Source organism: Aotus nancymaae, unplaced genomic scaffold (assembly GCF_030222135.1).
Source record: "Aotus nancymaae isolate 86718 unplaced genomic scaffold, 86718_ANA_hifiasm-v0.15.2.pri h1tg000014l, whole genome shotgun sequence".
NCBI lineage: Eukaryota > Metazoa > Chordata > Mammalia > Primates > Aotidae > Aotus > Aotus nancymaae.
Window position 1 is genome coordinate 28,275,483 of NW_026988425.1, and position 6,718 is coordinate 28,282,200.

Consider the following 6,718-nt stretch of genomic DNA (forward strand, 5'->3'; position numbering starts at 1 on the left):
CTCTGCTGAAGCACTGAAAAGCAAAGCCAAATGACCTCAATCAATATATGTCCTAGTCACATCCTGAAAAGAAAATGTCCTGCCCCAATGAAAGTAAATTGAAAAATCAGAAGCAACTGTTTCTTCAGGTGTGAAGAAATCAGTGTAATAATACTGGAAGTAAGAAAAAGCAAAGTGTTAGGAAATCCTCAAAGAAACACGGTAATTCTCTAGCAACGGATCCTGAAAAAATAAATTTTTGAGATGATACAGGACATTGTCTGTCTATTCTATGTTTTTTTTTTAATTCTACTATGTGAACCACAGAGATTATTAATTCATACACATTATATTCTAAGTTAAAGCTGGTGAATCAAAGATACAGTATGAATGTAAAGCACTAAATTTGCTTAAACATAGGTAAACCCCTAAATTTGCTTGAACTTTTAGTTCAGTTTTTTTTTTTTTTTCCTCTTGGCCCTACCCAAACTTTTTAAGCTAGGGACTAGACAGGGAGAAAAAAAAAACACACACACACACAACCACACAAAATAAAAACAAACAAAAATCCAAAAAACCTTTGTAATCTCTCTGTGGTAGTTGTAAATGTATGTTTGGCTTTTGGTGGCATTTATTTTTAAACTTCACCTTTCTTATATAGGATCATGGCCTCATCTGATGAATTCCTTTAGGCATAAAACCTTAGTCCTTCTATTACTGGAACAGGAATAGGCATGTTCACTCACATTTAGCACTATGTTTTTAAATAATTTTAAACTTGAACTTCAATATCTTCCTTATTTTTTAATTCAGTCATGCGTTTAAATGGATACAGGCAATATTTTATTAAGACTCTCTAGGCGATTTTTAGCACAAGATCTTAAATTATTCATTTAGTTTGTTTTATTTCTAGAAACAATTTATGACTGATGTATGTGTGAATAGCCTTGTTTTATGCTTTGAAAATGTCCCCTCAAAAATTCAATTGCTGAAACTTAATGCTAATGTGATAGTGTTAAGAAGAGGGTTCTTTAAAAGATGATCCCGTCCTGGAAGCTCCACCCTTGTGAATGGGAAGGTTCTTATGAAAGAGGCTTCACTTTGCACTCAGTTTTCTTGTCCTTCTATTTCTGCTTTGTGAGGACACAGTGCCCTTCCCCTGCAAAGAATGCAGCAGCCTATCATCTTAGAATCAGAGAGCAGCCCTCACCAGAGAACCAAACATGCCAGTGCCTTGATTTTGAACTTTCCAGCCTCCAGAACTGTGAGAAGACAAACTTCTGTTTTTTAATAAATTATCCAGTCTCAGGTATTTTGTTACAACAGCACCAACAGAACACCTTTGTAATCTTTCTGTGTCAGTAGTGACTGTATGGTTTGCTTTCTGTGAATGGCTGCATCCAATGCTAACAGTCTCCATCAAGGCTTTCTCATGGAAGAAAAATTAAGGACTAGCCCTGTTCACACAGGAATAATAATTAAATAACATTATAAGAGGGTAGATAGCCATAGGCTGGCACTTTCACTAGATTAGCCATTCTTGTGTGGATTTCCATGCAATGGAGGTTTATCTCTATTACTTTCTTTTTCTGGGAGGAAATCAGGACCAAAAGTTCTAAAACTTTTACAAGAGAAGTCTCAATGGAGAGCATCAGCATAACGAGTAAGTCCTTTCCTTTTCTTAGTACAGGAAGAAAAGCAGAAATCAGGTTATCTTTATAAACAAGTAACAATATATGTTAAGCAAATATTTTGTGTGGATTTTTTATTCCTTTATTTGTAAAATTAGTCAAAAATGACTTTAAAAGTAACTTTTGTCTTTCAGTTTCTATGAATCATAGAAAGTTGAGTATATTTTGTGGTAGAAGATTAGTTTTGTGCAGCCATAATATGTAGAGAATTTAATATAAAATCTATTTAGTAGCAACATAAAATTTTCAAACCAATAACTGTAGTGGTATTCATGTAGGCTTAATATGCAAAATGGTCATGTTTTGAATTATGAGCTAGAAAAATTAAGCTACAATTTAATGGTTTTCACTGACAATTAATTCCACAATGACTGATTACAGTATTATTTTTTGATTATATATTTGAGCCCATTATAACTTTATAGTGTTATAAATAATTTATCTTTCTTTCTTACTGTTTCTTTTGGTATTATCAATATTCTATAGTATTCATGCATTACACTTATATCTTGTATGTTAACATAATATATCTCATTTTGAATTTTAATCACCTTGTAATATTCTTTAAAATTCAACTATTGAATTAATTTAACTTTATTGGTATAATTTATCTACATTATTTTCTCTTTAATTTGTAGAGGTAGAAAGAAACACTTAATGTATTCATGTTACAGATTGATGTCTGACAAATCTATGCTTATGGAAACAATAAATAAGAAACTAATTTCTAAAAATTATTATGGCACTATTTTAATTTCATCTTAATTTGAAGTGAAATTTAAAAAATAATACTCGAAGTTTTAATAATTTGGCACTGATTTTTACTAAACTCTGTTCTAATTTTAATTATACATGTAGAGTTTATACATTGATGAAGAACAACTTTATCCTATTTTGAAAAAATCTGTTATAAAATTTCTAGATAATTTCCATGAAAACATATTTACCTATATTTTAAATTAAGACTTCAGTTTATAAGGTTAAAAACTGAAATGGCTACTCTTAAATTAATGCAGCGATTATTAGATGGTTCAACAATATCTTGATAATATATGTAATAAGTTTTATCTTCAACTATTATTGCTTACAGTGAATACTTCTTTTAAATATTTTGATATTATAATTAATTTAAATATTTTTTCTGCTATTTTTAAATATCTCCTTCTTTGTTATAGCAGTAAACATTGTACTATTCTTTATATCTATCTAAGAATGTCCTGATTTAGTTTGTTTGTAACACTGAGATATACAATTTAGAACGAAACGTGTTTACTATTCAGTTGTTTCCAAAAGGTTTATTTAATAATAGAAAATGGTGTAATAGTTAATATACATTCAATATATATTTACTTTGGAAAACTGAAAAGTTTACAGCTTCTTATATTACTTATACTAAGATGTATAAGTAATATATTATCAATATATATGTTATCAATATTTATAACATTATACATAAATATGTATAAATAATATAAGAACTTATACTACATATGATATATAATATAATAACATACTTACTACATAAATATGTATAAGCAATATAAGAACTTAACATATCAATATTTATGTTATCAATATTTATTTTTTGTTAAAAGAAACTTCTGTTTTTTATAAATTATCCAGTCTCAGGTATTTTGTTACAGCAGAACAAACAGGACACCTTTGTGTCCTGTTTGGAAGTTATAAATTTAATAATAAAGTTAACAAAATAAATGAAAAGAATATATATTGATAATGTTATAAATGAGAAAAACATGTTTTAGGTATAAATGTAAAAAGTAAAAAGAAAAATTAATTCATGTTTTCTGATGCCAGTGTTATAAAGCTCATTAAACATGGGCAAATACAAAATTCATAACCACTTAAAAAAAGCCAATGAATAATAATTCAAATTGAAAAGTAAAATGAAAAATATTCTCTCAAAACATTGTGAAAATGTGTTAGAGTAATAATATATAGAGTGGGAAATATTGTAAAAATGAACAACTGATAAACTATTGACATTTTTAATAAGGAGAAATATACATACTAATGATTAATTTGGGGAAAAAGGAAACAGAATATGGCAATGACTTTGAGATACAGTCTAATTGATTAATATATATTGTGACTGATAACGAGAAATAAAAACAAGGAAATAAAAACGATTTATAGAAGGCATCGATGATATGTATATTTTTAGAAAATTTGACACAATATTAAAATTGTTTATTAATATTTGGTTTTAGCTAGACATCATAGGTACAAATTCTAAAATGTGTTTTCACATATCCTATCAGATGCAAAAAAAAAGTTCAAATTAAACCCTCTTCATACTATACATGAGAAAAATTCATTTTAGAGCATAAGGTTCAGTTTGCCAAACAAGAACTAAAAGAATAAAACAGTGACAACCCTGGGCCATCTAAATTTTAACAAGTTGAGTGTAAAAAAAAATACTGTTTTAGTACTTGTATTTAGAGATTAAGGGGCTGTGTTAACTGAAAATTTATGTATATTTTCATCAAGGCTCTGATAAACAAAATATTATTCAGATGGTTCTTCGTAAAAATCTCAGAAAAATACTGCAAGTACCAGAAATAATGGGAGGTTGAGATTTATAATATAGTTTATATATTTATAATATAGTTGAAATTTATAATATAGTTTATGCTTCTTTCATTCTTTAATAGTTCCAGAGAATTAGGGAGTAAGAGAGCATAAGTAAAACCTTCTTAGCCTTTGATATTGGACCAGAAAAATCTCCTCTCTGGCAGTGAGAGCATTGCATATAAAAATTTATTAGATGTGAACAATAATGTTTTATAAAAGGAACATTTAAATAATGTTAATTATTTTGCTACTTATTCTTTAAATATTAACAATAAATGGCTGTAAGGCGAAAACCAAAAAGCAAATAAAGAATACTAATACTGGAAAATGTACATTAAGCCAAGTCAAGTTTTATTAAAAAAAAAAAAAAAAACAAAGTGTCTAAGAAAAGTCAAATGATGTAGCAAAACTTAAAAAAATAACAATATTACTTTATTCAAAAATGTAAAAACTATAGAGTTTAGTTGGTAATTCATATATAAAATGTTTTAATCTGTGTACAATTATTTTACAAGACAAGTTATACTTTATGATGTCCAGTAAAGTCTTACTTCTAGAAGACAGAAATAATTATATATATTTTTTTTAAATAGGAAAGGGTAGAAAATATTTCCTATTTGTTTGTTTTGTTTTCTTTTGTTTTAAGATGGTGTCTCTCTCTGTTGCTCAAGCTGGAGTGCAGTGGTGTGATCTCTGCTCACTGCAACCTTCACTTCCCAGGTTCTCCAGCCTCAGCCTCCCGAGAATCTGGGATTACAGGTGCCCACCACCATGCCCGGCTAATTTTTGTATTTTTAGTAGAGATGGGATTTTGCCATATTGGTCAGGCTGGTCACAAACTTCTGACCTCATGATCTGCCTGCCTCAGCCTCTCAAAGTGCTGAGATTACAGGTGTGAGCCACTGCACCCAGCATACTTGTTTAAAAAATAAAGTTTATAGTAACTATTGTGAAGTCTATCTCGAAAAAATATATATGAACCTATTTGTATTTAAACAAAACAGGAACACGAAATTACCAAGTAAGTTTTGATTCTTGTGTAAAATAAATTAAAGTGTCATGAGAGATCCAACCTCTGACACTATATTTACAATGACTGCATAGCTAAAGGCCATGCTCCATTAGGGTTCAAAATATAAGTTAATTACTTTTTAAAAGATATTCTTACATGTAGAAAGGTAAGTGTAGATATGGAAGAAGGTAGAGGTTTTAGAGAAGAGGTGAATATTTAGTTTTGCAGATGCTTCCTAGAATCTACAAAAGCTGGTTGTTTGAGTGACTGACACACTTATTTCTGTTGAACTGATCTATTTTATTAAGGCTAAAAGTGCTAGAAATTCTCTGGAGACAAAATAAGAAAAAGAAAAGAAAAAAAATAGTAAGGTTATTTAAAACAATATAGCCATATATTTGTGAAGACATTAAAAGTACTTGTGTGCAATAGAGATTCCAATCTAGAGACTGGTTATTCAAAAGAAAGCCTCACATATTTTTGTTCTAGCCATGATAGACTAGCTATATTAAACTTATATTTCTTCTTTAGACAAATATGAAACTGAAATTGGGTATAGTAAAAGGGAAATTCTGGTCAAGCATGGTGGCTCACACTTGTAATCCCAGCACTTTGGGAGGCCAAGGCAGGTGGATTACAAGGTCAGGAGATGCAGAGCTACCTGGCCAATATGGTGAAACCCCATATCTACTAAAATATAAAAAAAAATTATCTGGGCTTGGTGGTGTGGCCTGTAATCCCAGCTACTTGGTAGGCTGAGGCAGGGGAATAGCTTGAATCCAGGAGGCAGAAGTTGCAGTGAGCCAAGATAGCGCCACTGCACTCCAACCTGAAGACGAGTGAGACTCTGTTTCAAAAAAAAAAAAAAGGGCTGGGTGAGGTGGTTCACGCCTGTAATCCCAGTACTTTGGGAGGCCGAGGTGGGTGGATCACGAGGTCAAGAGATCGAGACCATCCTGGTCAACATGGTGAAACCCCGTCTCTACTCAAAATACAAAAATTTAGCTGGGCATGGTGGTGTGTGCCTGTAATCCCAGCTACTCAGGAGGCTGAGGCAGGAGAATTGCCTGAACCCAGGAGGTGGAGGTTGCGGTGAGCCGAGATCGCGCCATTGCACTCCAGCCTGGGTAACAAGAGCGAAACTCCATCTCAAAAAAAAAAAAAAAAGAAAGAAAGAAAGAAAGAAAAGAAAGAAAGAAAAGAAAAGAAAATTTGTTAGTTTGGGGCAGTAAGAAATGTCAGGTTGTATCCTTGAAATAATAGAGGCAAATCGGGTCAGTCAAATATTTGTCTCAGCTTTTCCAAGGAATATTTCCCGGCTTCAATGCAGGGAGATAGAAACAAATATAAATACTCTTCCCATGCAAAGAAAGTAAAAATCAAATTTCAGACAGCTGAGGTGGCTTCAGATTGGGATTCAGGTACGAGATAGGGAAAGCCAAGG